Source organism: Sceloporus undulatus, chromosome 1, assembly GCF_019175285.1.
Source record: "Sceloporus undulatus isolate JIND9_A2432 ecotype Alabama chromosome 1, SceUnd_v1.1, whole genome shotgun sequence".
In the NCBI taxonomy this organism is placed as follows: Eukaryota; Metazoa; Chordata; class Lepidosauria; order Squamata; family Phrynosomatidae; genus Sceloporus; species Sceloporus undulatus.
Window position 1 is genome coordinate 256,704,015 of NC_056522.1, and position 17,200 is coordinate 256,721,214.

At 40.2% G+C, this 17,200-nt stretch overlaps 1 long non-coding RNA gene across 2 annotated transcripts in view; it reads left to right on the top strand.

The window, feature by feature from the left end:
- The window catches only part of LOC121919444, a 32,403-nt gene extending 15,891 nt beyond the window's left edge, over positions 1-16,512 (top strand). The window contains exons 2-4 of one of the 2 annotated variants that reach the window (XR_006101481.1): positions 6,437-6,538; positions 7,164-7,325; positions 14,951-16,512. This is a non-coding gene — a long non-coding RNA (uncharacterized LOC121919444). Of the gene's footprint in view, positions 1-5,567; positions 6,539-7,163; positions 7,326-14,950 lie in introns of those variants that run through there. The other variant, XR_006101480.1, reaches the window with a different exon arrangement.
- Positions 16,513-17,200: the final 688 nt, after the last annotated feature.

A 17,200-nucleotide genomic window follows, 5' to 3' on the forward strand; every position in this document is an offset into this window, starting at 1 on the left:
ATATTGTGCATTTTGGTTGGCCAATAAAGGTATCACTGATAGATTTTTTCAACAGACAGCTTTGAGGCTGGACCTGATTAGTTAACCATAGTTAACAGGTTGTGGACTCATGCCTATGGATGTCCACGGCCTCGGATGCTAAATTGATCCTGTATCTTCTTCATGTTGGAGTGGGGAGATCAGAATCTGCAAGAGATAAAAATTTTGGACAAAAAGTTCTACAGGCCTCCAAATCAGAGGGATTCTTCAAGTTGTAGTCCAAAAGAGATTCCAAGTTCTGAGGGTTATTGATTATTTTCAGTAACTGACCAGTTAGCTTCATTTGGTTCCCAGCTGCTTTCATGGTGACTGGGCTCCATCTTCCTCAGACTCTCTTTTCAAGGGTAATCCTTAGTGCATCACATTTTAACTTTCCAAGTGCTATATATTTGTGTCTGGCCCTGAGTAGCAAAGTTGTATCCTCCTGCTTTTATGATTAAGGGTTAGTCAGCAGCACAGCAGGCCACCTGCCATTGCATTTACAGACACAGTAGACAATCTATTTCTGGAATTCACAGCTGAAGCTTTCCAGTCAGAATACATTTTTCCCCATATTACTTGTGCAACACTGTTTAACAATGAAAGACAACAGAGAGGAAATGGAAAGCTGTAAATCTGAAACATTTCCTGTAACAAAGAGTTATACTAGTGTGACCATGGGTGGTCGAGCTTGAACAGAATTTTATGGTGGGATTAAATTTAATATGCATCAGTCATTAAGGATTATTGTTGTTAGATATTATGGCTGACGAAAGAAAGCTTGGTTCATTCCATTGCTAATTGCCTAGGTAATGGGGAATTCAGATTCAGCACCTCAAAATCCATAATATTCAGCTTTAAAAACTAATGCTACTTGAATGTTCTGTAACTGAAGAATTTACTTGTCACTTTGGGACTAGTTTATTCTGAAAACAGGTATCCATTTGAATTCTGTGATGGTCCAATAGCTCATCTTTCTTATTGCAGTCTTTTGCCCCAGAGTATTTATTTATTTTATTTATATCTTGTCTTTCTCTTCAAAATAGGACTTAAGGTCTTAACTTAATGCTCTGCTCACTAAGATGAATGGCTACTTAAACTGCAAGATATGATGGAAATGGATCGGTTTACAAACTTGATCCATGGGAAAGCTGAAGAAAAGGTTGAGAATGGGAGATAGTGACTAAATACTGTAAAAATAGGTGGAAATAGAAGAATTGTCAGAATAAGAATACTGGGATTAGAGAAATTAAGAGAGCAATAGAAATAGTGAAGTTAACTGTGATTATAATTTTAAGCAGAAGTGGTATTAACTTTCAAGAAACAATCACACAAGATAAATGTTATCAATGGAAGTACAAATAGTAAAACTTTTTTAAAAATATGATAAACAAAACAATGGTAATAGTTAAGAGATACAAGTTTATTGCTTATTGTTTTTTCTCTCTCTTAAGTCAAATATAATTGTATGTAAATGTATGTATGTTCGCATATAAGTATGATTATTGTTTTGTAACATGTAATATTATAATAAAGCAAAACTAAAAAAAGGACTTAAGGTGGCTATCTGAGGAGCTGCTGGCTGGGCTTCTGCTCCCCTTGACATCTCTGCCATTTGGACACAGGCATCTTGCTATCCAAAAGTTTAATGCATAAGTATAACGTATCAAACTGATGTGTTTCTACTGTTCTGTGTTGGCATGGATGTGCATCAATCTGGTGTTTGTTCACAGCAAGTTGGAAGCATCCTAAAATGACCTGCGCTCACCCTCCCTCCCTCCTTTTGATGACATTTGTTCTGTGAATGAGGTATGATGGACATTTTCACAGGGACACTTGACAGTTATATCATGTTGTATGGTCTCTTTTTATAGAATAGATATAATCAGTATGAGGCCTCTGCAGTTCACATACAGGAAAGGCATTGACACAACAATGTTCACTTTTAACAACAGCTCTTTCTTCTAAGTGTAGGCTAGAGAGACTTTAGGTTCTTGAACTAAGGAATCACAGAGTTTATAAATGATGTAAAGTCTATCCCGATTCCCACATCTGGAGCAGTCTCCATATCCCCAGTTGAACCCTTCCCCTTTCTTCATGCACTCAAGTCCCAGTCTGAAGCAAGGGCAAGGAAAGAAATGGGTTCCTTTGGGGCAAACATTGTTAAAGAGGAGCTCCCAAGAGTTCATCATTGCTTACATGATTCTGGACTGGGTAAGTGCTCAGAGTCTGTTTCCCACAGAGAAAAGCTATAACACATGGGACGTGTTAGTTTAGCCAGCTGACATCTGAGAGGAGCATAACAGACAATTATGTATGCTGTGCAGAAAGTAGGTAGAGAGGACTTTTCCCTGCCCAAAATGCTAGAATTAGAGGTCACTCAGTTAAACGCATAGGCAGTAGATTCACTACAGACAAAATGCCTCATCATTAAATGTATTATGAATGTGCAGAATGTACTGCTACATGATGTAGGTCTGGTCCCAAGTTTTATTGGCTTTATGGGGGATTAGATGTATATATGTATTTTATTTATATATATATTTATTTTATGGTATATGTGTATTTTATTTGCCTGCTACATTTCTTCTCTACTTTCCTCTATTGAGATCACACCAATATGTATAATTCTCATCCTCTGCTTTTATCCTTGGAATAGCCCTTAAAGGAAGGACAGGGTCATTCAGTGTACGTATTTCATAGTGCAACGAGGACTAGACCTCAGTCTGACAAATCCCAACACCAGCCACTACACACATACTGGCTCTGTGTAAGTTGGTCTATATGCGTCAATAGGCATGTGGCCCATGTTTACAGCGCTTCATAAATAAAGGTTAATAATGGCTTCAGTCCACTGTGAGTGCATCTACACTGTCAAAATAATGCAATATGATACCACTTTAAGGGGTGTAACTCCATCCTATGAAATCCTGGCACTTGTAGTTTTACAATGTCTTTCACTTTTTTGCCAATGACTGCTGGTGTCTCATAAAACTATAAATCCCTGGACTCTGTAGGATGGTGCCATGGTAGTTAAAGTGGTATCCAACTGCATTATTTCTAGAGTGTAGATGCACCCTGATTCAGCATTCCCAATCTCTGCAAATCATGTGGGCAATAGTAGCAACTTCCACACTGATCTTTATTCCCTCAAAAAGTAGATGTGGGGGTGGAACTGCATGATCAGGCTTGGATAACACATCCCAGTGGGAGAGATGGTATGTGTACAAAACATTACATTATATTATAGAGCTCATGAAAGCTACTTTTTTTGGTCTACAATTTTCAAAATGTCCCAGCCAACATTAAAAAAAAAGTTTCTAACTCTGTGAAATAGTACCTATGGAGGGAGATGCTGCATCTGAACATATCAGTCTATTCCTGAAAATGCCAAATGGACAGTTCATCAACTGACCCCAGACTGAGCAACTGTCTCAGAATGTGCTTCCTCCAAGACCATGTATAGGAGAAGGCACTGCAAGTGCATTCTTTCATTGAACAAACTTAAATTTGGATGGTGCCTTATTTCTCCCTTCAGCCATGTCTATCAGACAAAACAGTTTGTTTGCTTCTGGTTTGGGAAACGAAGTTTCTTTAATCAGGGGGTCTTGTTTCTAAGCCATCTGTCTCTTCAAGCCAGGCAATTCACAACTCAACTTAGCAAAGTGCTTTAGCATCTACATTATGTAATTTTAATCTTAGATACATCCTGTGGGATTAGTGCAACTAGTTATATTTAAATTTATGTATTCTGCTGAATCAGGAACTATTTACCATTTGTTCAGCTGGACCAGATGCTCACAATAATAACCTCTACAAATGATTTCAGCCAGTTTTAAGTACTTAATGCTCTTTAACATTGTGACATTTCTATTCTATGTTTAGTTGCTTTCAGACTAGAGTTGGGATCCACTGGGAATTTCTTTTTTATACAAATGGGACAACAGGTCTATTCCTAGGTCTGCAGGAAACTATATTTCAAAACCAGTGCACTTTTATGGCTCCATATCCCAAGACTGCTACTAATTGCTCATCCTTTTGTACTGTAACTTGAGACAGAGAAAATAATTATTGGCTTGCATATCCAATTGCTAGTCTTAACTAAAATAAACCATTGTATCAATATTATTTAGATGATTGTTGAATCACCATTCTGCATTTAATTCAGTGGATCTACTCTACCTGGAACTACCTCATAGCAGTTGCATTTAGCCCGGTGTTGTCAGCCTTGTCCTTCATTTATGCTGCTGCTGGCTCTCCTTTTAACTCCATGGCTACCTCCATAAGTGGTTTTGTTGTCGTTGTTGTGTGCTTTCAAGTCTTTATGGTGACCTTAAGGTGGCCCTATCATGAGGTTTTCATGGCAAGATATGTTCAGAGGAGTTTCACTGTTGCCTTCCCCCAAGGCTGAGAGCATGGGACTTGCCCAAGGTCATCTAGTGGATTTTATGGCTGAGTTGGGAATTGAAACCTATCTCCAGAGTCCGTAGTCGAACATTCAAACCACTACACCATGCTGGCTCTCCCATGTGGTTAGATAGCATACTTATATACCTACTTATACTAGGGGGCAGCATATACGTATACAGTATAAGCATGATGTATGGATGCTTAAAAGTGCATTAAATGGCCATTGTGTGATAAACAAATACAACTGCATGTTTCCAATTGAAATATTGGGGCTGGAATGCTGTTGGTGTCTTACACATGTATCAATTCCCCTATAGAAGTAGTTGGATATTTTTGTCTGATATGGAATGACCACATTTAGTTCAAGAGTGCAGAAGCAGAGTTGCACCTGCAGTGCCACTGTACCTTGATGTGCATTGCACATGAATGTACATTGTGCATTCCTCATGGATGTGCAGGTACATTTGGTTGCACATTTGTTGTCTTGCTTCAGTTGCACAACACTCCATCCCTCCAGTTCAAGGGTTGCACAGCAGAAATAATCCATAACTCTTGTGTTACACAATCCTGATGCAGGTTTCAGCCCTGGAATCTCACCTCCAAGCCACATGCACATACTTGATGTTGAAAAAGTATTTTTTCAAATGTTCCCACTGATTCAGCGGCTCTATTCTAGCTGGGACTATTACTTAGATTTGAACATTTGTTAGCTGTTTGTGGCTGAGCTGTGCATGAAACAGTGCATTTCTAATGAACTGCATCACCTGCCCCCTGGCCAACAGCCCACACCAGCACTCAGTAAGTGAAGGGGCAGGAAAGTGAAAGAAAATACTTACAGATTACATTTCAACTTTCAGTAATAAAAGGTGTGCTTTTATTACATTAAGAAACAAGCATGGTTTCTGACGGCCTACATTTGGCTTAAAGAAACAATTGGAGGCAGATATTAAGCATTGCATACTTCATCACAATAGCAGCATTTTAAATGTTACCGTTTGACCTCTTTTTTGTGGGGGAGCACATAAAAAAGGGTGTGGAAAACCATAAGTAGTCAGGGCCATAAGCTGCAAATACAACATAGCCTCAATTCTTCAAGGGCTCAAGGTGCAATTTTGAACAGAGAAAGCAAGACAGGGAATTGGAGGCTTCAATTGATGATGTCAAATGAAGTGAAGGATAAACAGAAATAAGTATTTGCAGGACTTATTTAATATTGACACATTGGTGGAACAGAACAGTTTAGTCCTCCAGAGTCATGTTTTGTTGCAGTGTAGACAAGAGTTAGACCTACAAAGCATACCTTCTACAACATTGGGTCTCAAATGTTGGTCATCCAGGTGTTTTGGACTTCAGCTCCCAGAAGCCCCAGCTTGACCAATGGTCAGGGATTCTAGGAGAGGAAGTCCAAAATATTGTGGCCAAACCAATGACTGAGAACCACTGTACTACAGAATTGTCATCTGTGTCATTATAAACCATGTCCCCAAAACTAAGTCATTTGCTAAGTACAGGTTTTGTTTTTCCTACAAACCAAAGATTCCTGAGACAAAGAATGCATTAAAAAATCTGTTGGGTTCCCTGCTGCCCATAGTGACACTATTTTGTTCCTTACTGGGACAAAACATGTCTCATGCTATTTCTCAGCAAACTGTGATGCAGCAGAGCACAAGTTACACACTCTGGTTGTCAGCAGGTTATCGGTATGTAGATTTGGGAAAAATCACAATTCTTTCCTTGATGTGGACACAATGGAATCCACTGGATTTCAGAAATACCTCATAATATCAAAGTATATGCTTTGCTTTTTAGAATCTGGTTTTATTTTGTTTTTATTCCCCTCTGTACCTTATGGCTCAGGAAGTTTGGGGGCACACACTTGACTCTGCACATGCAAAATTTACACCGAGGATTTACATCAGAGTTGTACAAAATGTATCCTAAGAGAAGGCACATGACATGGTTCTGAAGGCATGGGCTGGGTAAATAATAGCTTTGTTTCCGATGTCAGGGTCTTTCATCTCACATTCCAGAGGGGAAAGGCAATTGTCCTTGTGCTTTGGCGGCGGTCATTGTCATCACTACCATCACCACAAATGCTATGGCTTATTGGGTAAGTAGCTGTGACCAATAACAACAACCCACAAAAATTAGGGCCACGGACAATAGCTACAGCTGCCATGAAAACCAACTTTTAGAGATGACAAAATCATTTCACATTGACATGCCAAACATAAAAAGTATGTAGCATGCAGTATACAGTCACCCCTCCAAGTCTGTGGACTTGAAATGTGTGGACTTGGAAATCCACGTAGGGGCGACCACTATTAACCTTAATGGGGCACGTGCCCATGGTGTACACCCCATGCACATGCACCCCATTATGGGGCTTGAATATGTGTGAGATTTCGAACTTGGGAAGGGGTCCAGAATGGATCTCCCACGAGTTCAAAGGGATGACTGTGTTTTCAACAAGTGGTGCTTAAACATTGTGGGATCGAAGTGGACTCACACAGCTAAAAACAAGATCAGCTAAAAACCTTGACAATAAAAATTAAAGCACAATTAAAAAATCATCAAATTGGAATAATGCCAGTTCCCATTCCATATGTTGAATTCTTGCCCTACCTTAAAGAAATTACAGTATAAAGGACAACATTGATAAGCATAGTCATTAGACATGTCAGAGTAGCAGGTTGCTTTTGACCTGATGACTCCTGATGCTTATATTTTGGCAGAATGTCAACAAATAAACTCAAGCAGCACTGAAGTCCTAAAATAAAGAGAAAATGTGTTCCAGATGTGATGTGGAGCAGCAGGGACATGTGCATCAGGAAATGAAGGATCTCCTGCTTTCTACTGCTCTGGATTTGCCAGTTTCAATATGGAGAATTTGATGGGTGAGTGGGAAGATTTTCTGTTTCCTGTGACCACTTTTGTCTGCTCAGGTGTTCAAAGCACTGTGGGAGCACACAGCGTCTCTGTAGTAATTGTGGGATTTTCACTAAAATGTCAGCCATCCTGTCATAGCATTAACTGCGGTACCGAATATACTATATTCTGAATATACACATGCTATACACACACACAAACATATACACACAGAGAAGATGCCAGGGCTCCCCAAGGCATAGACTAGAATCTAATCCATGATTATTTTGACTGTTTCTTGTTAGCTAAGGACGAGTACCAGGAAGCTTGCTTCTCTCATCTTCACACCCCTCTGCTAGTGCCTAATGTCACAGCTGGGGAGTGTAAATTTTGAGGACTCTTACCACCAGAACTATTCCTCCCAGCATGGCTACTAGGAATTATCATCTAAAAAAGTAACTCCCCCAAGCTCTGCCCAGCACACACTCTGGCCCCATCCATCTGCAAGGCAACAAATTATTAACTGATTGCAAGGAAGTTTTTTTTTTATAGGTTGTGCACACTACTTTTATTTTTGAAATGAAATTATGCTTAAATCAGTGGTGTTGTAATGTGATAGGATAGTACTGTTTTGACTTTTTAATAATCAGATTTTAGCTCTACTGTATCTTGCTTTACCCTTGTTGTTAAGCTGCCTTGGTTCCCATGTTAAGAAAAAGGGAGGATAATAAATAAATACATAAGGAAATAGCAATATAGCAAGTACATTTCTGTACTGCTTATCAGTGCATTTAAGCATTACTTAAGTGGTTTACAAAGTGTAAGCTAATTGCCCCCAACAATCTGGGTACTTATTTTAGTGATCTTGGAAGGATGCAAGCCTGAGTTGAGCTTGAGCCTTTTCGCTTGTATTGAACTCGCAACCTTATCGTTTGTGAGTGAGTGGATGCAGTACAGGCATTTAACCACTGCACCACCAGGGCTCCAAAAGGAAAGGAAAGGAAAAGAAAAGTTGCTGGGTTGTTCGTGTGTCTCTGTGTGCCTTCGGCTGTAAGTTGCCATGAGGATCATTCAACCAAAAAGCAGGATACAAATGCTTGAAACAAACATTCATAATGCTAGTATTACCTATCCTTCATCTCAGTTTCTCTTTACATTTTGTCTCAGTAGTCACCAATTGATTTAACAACTAAATAAATTGGAATAAAGTTGTGGGTGTGAGTACAGGAAAACATGCAGAGTGGAATCTTGCTGATTAGTCCCAACTAGAATAGACACATTGAATCCATTGTTGAATGGTGAGACAAGGCATAGGTAAATCCAACCAGTTCAGTTCTACTCTAGTCAGAGCTAACACTAGGATCTCTAAGCCATAATTTAAGAAGCTACAGCTCTTATATAGTCTTATACTGTAATTGGACTGATAGGTGAATTTTTCCTGGAGATTCATTCATAGAATCATAGAATCATAGAGATGGAAGAGACCGCACGGGCCATCCAGTCCAACCCCCTGCCATGCAGGAAAACCAAATCAAAGGATCCCCAACCGATGGCCATCCAGCCTCTGCTTAAAGACCTCCAAGGAAGGAGACTCCACTACACTTCGAGGGAGTGTGTTCCACTGTTGAACAGGCCTTACTGTCAGGAAGTTCTTCCTAATGTTGAGGTGGAATCTCTTTTCCTGTAGCTTGCATCCATTGTTCCGGGTCCTGTTCTCTGGAGCAGCAGAAAACAAGCTTGCTCCCTCCTCAATATGACATCCTTTCAAATATTTAAACAGGGCTATCATATCACCTCTTAACCTTCTCTTCTCCAGGCTAAACATCCCCAGCTCCCTGAGTCGTTCCTCATAGGGCAAGGTTTCCAGACCTTTCACCATTTTAGTCGCCCTCCTCTGGACACGCTCCAGTTTCTCAATGTCCTTTTTGAATTGTGGTGCCCAGAACTGGACACAATATTCCAGGTGGGGCCTGACCAGAGCAGAATACAATGGCACAATTACTTCTCTTAATCTATACACTATACTTTTATTGATGCAGCCTAAAATTGCATTGGCCTTTTTAGCTGCCGCATCGCACTGTTGACTCATGTTCAACTTATTGTCTACTTGGACTCCTAGATCCCTTTCATATGTGCTTTTATTCAGCCATGTGTCTCCCATCCTATATCTGTGCATTTCATTTTTCTGCCCTAAGTGCAGTACCTTATATTTCTCTGTGTTGAATTTCTTTTTGTTAGCTTTGGCCCAGCTTTCTAGTCTATTCAGATCATTTTGAATGTTGATCCTGTCCTCTGGAGTATTAGCTATTGCTCCTAATTTGGTGTCATCTGCAAATTTGATAAGTATGCTCCCAATTCTGTCATCCAGGTCATTGATAAAGATGTTGAATAACACTAGGCCCAGGACAGAGCCCTGTGGGACCCCACTGGTCACTTCTCTCCAGGCTGAAAAAGAGCCATTGTTGAGCACCCTTTGGGTTCGGCCAGTCAACCAATTACAGATCCATTTAACAGTTACTTTGTCTACCCCACATTCAACAGGAGTCTCCCATCGCCACCTGTCCCACCTCACCTACTCCCAGTCCTTGTTGTTTAAATGTTCCTTCAAGTCATTTACAAATTATGGTGACCCTGAGGTGACCCTATCATGGGGTTTACCATGATTTACCATTGCCTTTCCCTGAAGCTGTGTGTGTATGTGACTTGCCCAAGGTCACCCCGTGGGTTTCATGGCTGAATTGGGAATCAAATCTTGGTCTTCCAAAGTCAAAGTCCAATACTCAAACCACTATGCCACACTGGCCCCAGTTCTTACCCTGACAGAAAAGGTATGATGGCAGTGGCAGCTGTGTTGCAGGGGTGCCATTTGCTGTTTGGCAACATTTCCTCCCTGTCAGCCTCATAAGTTCAAGCTAAATGTCCCACTTAAATTAATGCAAATGTCAAATAAATCCTGTCTGCAATTGCACCCATTTTCTGGTTATGGTAAAGGCTTGCCACATTTAGCCAGCTGTTAGAGTTTCTACTGACGTCTTACAGATGCAGTAAAGAAGTCGGTAGGGATTTATTTATACACACAGCTGTACAGCAGAACTAACCGTCAATGTGCCAGAAGTTTGTAAACCTAATGGATGATGGATGCACTAAGAAAGTATTTTCCCTTTTGACTTTCCCATGAAACTGTTATTTTAGCTGTTCTTATTATACTTGCAGTAGTATTGATTTCCAACACTTTTTAATGACTCACAGGAGCGAGCAAAAAGAACAGTAGGTAGCTAATTATTAAGCGGAAATGTCATCTTGGAAATGTCTGTTTCCAGGCTGAGCAAGGAGGGAAGGATTACAATCATAACAAATGAGCTACCTTTCAACTCTTGTCTATTCTAGAGTTTTATGTCAGCAGGATTTCTCAGATGTCAGCTGTACCCAGCAGATGTTCATTAGTCATGAAGGCTCATGAGGTGAAAGTATGTATTATATCCAAAATTCTATGAAATGATTCATAGGCAGGTATTCTATTTTTTTTCCATTTTCTCATTTATAGTTTTAGCATTGAAGAGTCTCCACCCAGAGCTATGGCACAGATGGATATGACTGCTGATCTGGTACTATCTAACAAGTTTTGCTTCCAATAATTAAATGTACATGGCCTGTTAGCATACTTCATTGTGACCAAAAAGGAAGGGTCTTTCTGCCTGCTCTTACAGATTGGGGGCTCTACCTGTTGTGCCTCAATTTGGGGTGTTCTGTATAATAGAAAACATAGGTGGTGAATTCTGATCTAAAAGGGGGGCAAAATGGAGCTGGTAAAAAACAAAAAGGAAGTACCAGCACAATGGGAGAGCCTTGAATAGCACAGAAGGACATAATACAAAGAACAAAGGACAGCTTGGTTCATTTAGGAGTACGTATACTCAAGAGCTACAGATTGTTGAGTGTCATTTGAAGAAGACAAATGGGGCAGGGGCATGGTAGGAAGTAGTTGGAATGGAAAATTCTAGAAGAGGGCATGGCTGGTTATAGTTGTCCCTCGGTATTCACGGGGGATCTGTTCCAGACCCCCTGCAGATAACAAATTTCACAAATAGTCATGTCTCATTGTCCCCAATGGTGGGCTGTAAAGCTAAGCCCAGGGAGGGAGGGAGGGAGGGAGGGAGGGAGAACTTGTCCAGTGGCCTTGCCATCTGCAAATGATCGAAACCGCTAATGGCAAGTCTGCGGATACAAGAGACAACTGTATTCATGTTAGCAGGGAAAGAACACAGCACACAGAAGAAGGATAGAGAAATTAGGAGGAAGGAATATCAACAATCTAAGGTCAGAATTCACCACCTGTGTTTGCTATTATATAGAATACTCCAAATTGGGGCACATTAAGATAGGGCCACCAGTCTGTAAGAGCAGACAGAAGGACCCTTCCTTCCTGGTTACAATGAAGTATGCGAACAAGCCAAGTAAATTTAATTATTAGAGGCAAAACCTGTTAGTACCAGATCTGGCTAAAATGGATTGTTGTATTTATTAAAATCTGGTTGGGATGTAGTGAGGTCTACAAGATGTGAACAGTTAAATCGCCAAAGTTAAATTGGCGATCTCTGCTATTTTCAATGGTGCATGCCCCCGAGCTGTGCAAAGAGGGGCACGCCCCATTCAAGACTATGGGGCTTGAATAAGTGCGAGCCTCCATTTTCATGAGGATTTTTTTCCCCCTGGAATGGATCCCCTGCAAAAACGGAGGACCAACTGTATATCCCTGTAATGCTGCTATTAATATGACATCTACAAATATGGTATTTGGTGGCAATCTTGCAACTACTAAGCAGGTAATTCTGGTCAGTGTGTGGATGGTAGACTGCCAGAGAAAACATACTATGCCTACTGATGTGGGTTTCATCTACTGAAGTTTTAGGGGAGTGGGTTATATTAAGCAAATTATTAGAGTATGTCTCACCTTGGTAAAAATTTAGGTTTAATGGACACACATAGTTTTGGATTAAAAGTAGTCTGCACCTAATTTAAGATAATGTCCCTATGAGATGCAAGTATTTTAGTCTGGTCTTATTCTTGAGAAAAGTCAATTTGATCCACAGTCTCCTTTTTATTCTACAGAACATTCAAGGAGGAGCACATGTTTCTCTAATGGCTATATATAATACCATTCTCTCAAGGACTTTATCACACGGGGCTATACAGTTGAATGTTAACAGGATAAAAACATCTTTGGCACACAATGTCATGTCCATCTTGCTTCTGCTTTGTAGTCCATTCATTACTGTATTGCACCTTTTCAATGATGGGCAAAACCTGTCAATAAGTTCTGAGACTCACTACTATTCCATTACTTTCTTCCTTCAGTAGGAGCCTACTGTTCTAGTTCTGCTTCTCAGGCAGTCCTGTAGTGTGAGTGAGTGTGATTCTGCTCCTCTCCCCCCCTTGCAGTGATCACAACTGCCAACAGTTTCCAGAAGCTGACTGCTGTGTGCACATTCACACAGTGGCTGGCTTTGGGAAGCAGTTGGCAGCTGGGATCACTTGTTCCCGCCCTTCCTCCCAAAAGGCAGTGTTTGACAATGTGGAAAACAGATCACCGACCATGGACTGCCAAAGTGCCATTGTGGGGAAAAGTGTGATAAGAAATGCCAAACCAGTATGCTTCCATTCAGAAACTAGCACAATTATGACAGGACAGGATGCTGATGTGATAAAGTCCAAAGACTCTGATGGTGAGCAGTATTAACCAGTTTTTGACTATCATGCTCTGATGGAGCCTTGCACTGCTGCCAGCCTCTCATCTGTTTTGTTGTACTCATACTAAAATGAAAAAAACTACACTTGCCCTTAAATCTCTTCTGGATGCTTTTTGAAGTCCATCTTTCAACATACTGGCTCTTCTAGGTTAGGCAGCGAATGTTAAGGTTATTCTCATCTAGGAACATTCTGGCCCAGCTTGACTGACAGGGCTTGGCAGTGGTTCTCCAGTGTTCCAGGCAGGATGCTTTCCTAAGCACACCCTGCAAAATGAACCTGGGACCTTAGGCATGCAAGGCATGTGCTCTGCTACTGAGCCACAGCCTCTCACCAGTCAAGGGAGCTTTGCTCACCTCAGTTGTCTTCAGATCCAGTTAAAAGAGTCTCCATTTGTACTTCTGAAAAACTAGTCCAAAAACTCCTTTGTTGCAAGGGAGGCAGGGCAGAGGAATGACAGTAACCCTTGCTTACTAATCCTGACACTTCTTTCCTAGGTCTCAAGTCACTGTATAAATCACAGCCAATGATAACAAACAGCAGGGCAAGAATGAAACGGGAGGTTAAGCAGGGAATGTCTGAGAAACAGACAGAAATAGCCTGCTAGCACTGCAGGGGAGAGCTTGAAGGCACAGGCATGTCTTCCTGCTTTCCCTCGCAGCTCACAGCAAGGCCATGTTGGTGTTTCTTGGTGTTTCGATGTGTTAATATCCCAATGTGAGAGCCAGAGTGGTATAGTGGTTTGAGTACTGGACTAGGACTCTGGAAGACCAGGGTTCAAATTCCTTCCTGGTTATGAAAATTCATTGGGTGACCTTGGGTAAGCCACACTCTCAGTCTCAGAGGAGGAAAATGGCAATGCAGCTCCCGAACAAATCTTGCCATGAAAATCCCCATGATAGGTTTGTCATGTTGTTGTTCTTGCTGTTGTGTGCCTTCAAGACATTTCTGACTGGCCCTAAGGTGCATTTGTCATGGATTTTTTTTCTTCAAGATTGTTCAAAGGAGTTTGCCCTTGCCTTTCTCTGAGGCTGAGAGAATGTGACTTGTCCTAGGTCACCCAGTGGGCTTCCATGGTTAAACAAGAATTCAAACCCTGGTCTCCCATGCCCAAGTACAACACTCAGAACAGTACATCTGTTTTTTAAACAGGTTTTTAAACCTGTTTTTATTTGTTAATTTGTTTAATGTATTATTATCTATTTAAATATTTTAATTGTTAGTATTAATTCTACCTGTATGTTGCCCAGCGATCTTTGGATATAGGGCAGGATGGAAATATTTTAATAATGGTCACAATAACAACAATGGCTGGTATATGGTACTGCAGTTACAGATTCATAAGCTAGAGTTACGGATGCACAGTTGTTCTGTATTCAGTATGACTATGTAGTCTTCCTGTTAATCTGCAGAAATATCACCCTAGTCCACTTTAAGAGTCAGCCACCAGATTGGGTTATGGAGTTCCCTTCAATTGGCAATCGGAATACAAGTAGGAGGATATTTCCATCCTCTTCTGCCAGATAATGAGACTTGAACCATCAGAAGTAGGAGCCATCACAAGCCCTTGTCACATCCTTGCTTGTTGGTGGGTTGTGCAGAAACATCCTCCTGCTTTGGCCCAATTGCCACCTGAACTCCTTTGTTTGATCCAACAGATGGCCATTAAGTTAGATGGGGTGGGCAGACCAGGAGATGCTACTTAGTTATGTCTCTTTAACGAAGTGGCTTATCTCTGATTCTGACATATAATAACAGCAAAGACTGCATCCTTAAGGGATTGGACTGCATGAGATATTACTTTGAACGATGAAAATGGCTGATCTGTGGGAAATACTTTGGGCTGAAACTCATGCATAGCACAAAACCTTTGCTTGCCTAAACACACTGTATGATCTGTTTCTTTCAGGCAACCATGAGGACAAGTTAGCACTCTGGCAGCTTACACTTGACTTTAGTTGAGTCTTTTGCTTAAAAGTGAAGCAAAAGAAACAAGAGACATACCACCCAATATTTTACAGATGAAGACCAGGACACATGTGACCATGCAACATCCATGTTTGGTCAAGGTGGGAAACGTTATCAATGAGGAGAAACAGACAAACTAGGAGAGGCCACAGCAGTTTCCTCTCCCTCTGCTGAGTTAGATGAGTGCAAACTACTTTCCCACTTTGAACTCAGTTTGCAGAAATTGAAATAAGCCAATGACAAAGGAGGAAAGTGGGAGGAGGAGAGGGAAATAGGGACATTTTAAAAGCAACTGAAAAAGTAGAACAGCAGAGGATTATTTAGGACTATCCTTGCCAAATCAAGACAACTGGAGGGTAAAAGTAGATGTGGCAAGGATATAACGGACTTTCCCTGTTTCCTGATTGAAGAGGCTTTGCAGCTTCTCCTGCTTGGAGCTGCTATTTGTCTCTCCCCTCCCCAATGCTATTTGCATTTGAATAGTTAAGGATTAGTTATCAATTGTTCCCAGGTGCCTGTGATCTTTCTTCAGCTAAGTCGGCCTCCACCAGGGGCCTGCTTCTTTCACAATCTTTTCTTAATTAATTGTTCTGTATTGTCCAAGTGTGTCAGGCTTCCCAAATCCTGCATGTTACACTTCATTCATGGCACATACAGGCTCCTCCCACCATTAATAACTGGTATGCACTTTAAAACTGAACGTAGATCTCTAGTATAAATGTTACTGCTGGAATCCTTTTAAAAATACAAATAGAGAAGAAATGGCAGGATTTCAAGAATGAGGCACGCAGGTTCAAGCAGAACCAGGATAAAAAGTGTTGTGAACATACAGGCAGGATATGACAATAGAGATGGTAATTATGTTTGGATGTATTCAGTTTTCATTTTTAAAATGTATAACAAATTCAAGATATACATAGAGATGTAAAGGCCCAGAGTGGGGGGAAAGAGAGAAAAAAATAAGAATAAATAGATCCCCCCCCCATTTTTTAAACAAGAAAATGGGAGAATGGATTATGGAATGTTATCTTTTAAAATAGTGAATAATTTTTTAAAAAGATGATGCTCACATATTTTCTGATCCCAGATGATTTCTAAAAACTGGTGTATATTATCACTTCATTATAGTTCTTGGACTTGGTTTCCTTTCCTTATTTCTTCTTATGGGAATGAGTGTGTGATAGACACTATGGAGAACTAGTAGAGGCAACGTAATTCCCCGTTTTATTAATATTGATGGTTCCTTCTGTTTTATTGTCTTTCTTTCTTTCTTTCTTTCTTTCTTTCTTTCTTTCTTTTTGTCTGCTTGTTAAATTGGCAAAACCAAAGAGGCTTCTTGTATTTCAGCTGTTTGATACAGTTCAGAATGCTATAGCTCCATTTATAACAATAAAACCCTCCCAAATAAAGCAAAACTAAATTCAGTCTGCAATTGTATTCTGAACAAGCTGTAGTTTCAATATATTGGACATGGTAATTTCATGATAAATCAGGTTATATAATAATAATAATAATAATAATAATAATAATAATAATAATAATAATAATATTTATTTATACCCCACACTTCAGACAAAAGGCTATCAGAGCGGCTGAAGAAAATGTATTCTGTGTTCCTAAACACAGAAAATTACTTTCACCCTATAAAAATTACTTTCACCCTATAAAAGGTACTAATATTGTATTTTTCAATTTTTCAAAAGCATTCCATTCTCTCCATCTCCAAAAATAAAAAACCCACATATTTTCCCCATGACTTCAACATTTTCAGAAATTTAATATCTCTAGACACACAGTATTAAGTGAACAGAAATGGGTAAATTTCAGCTGTTGTAGAAGTTCCAAACTATAAGTGATGGTGTATTACTTAAAGACCAGCTAATTGCATAAAAAAGAGAAATAAAATGGAATGATATGACTAATAGCTGTGGCACCCCCACCTCTGGTGTCACCGGTGGCAGGGACTCCTGGGGGGGGGGGCAGCCAAAAGGACACTCTTAGCCCTCCTTCACTCTGGTGCCCCAGCCTCCTTATGAGTAGACCAGGGCACCAGAGTGAAGGGAGGACGACCGAGCCTTAAATTTTGGAACTTTTGCAGCAGTTTAACAAGTGGAAAAAAAGTGCAGCTGTCCCTTAGAGAGGTCAAGAAAAATATTCTTAATAATAATAATAATAATAATAATAATAATAA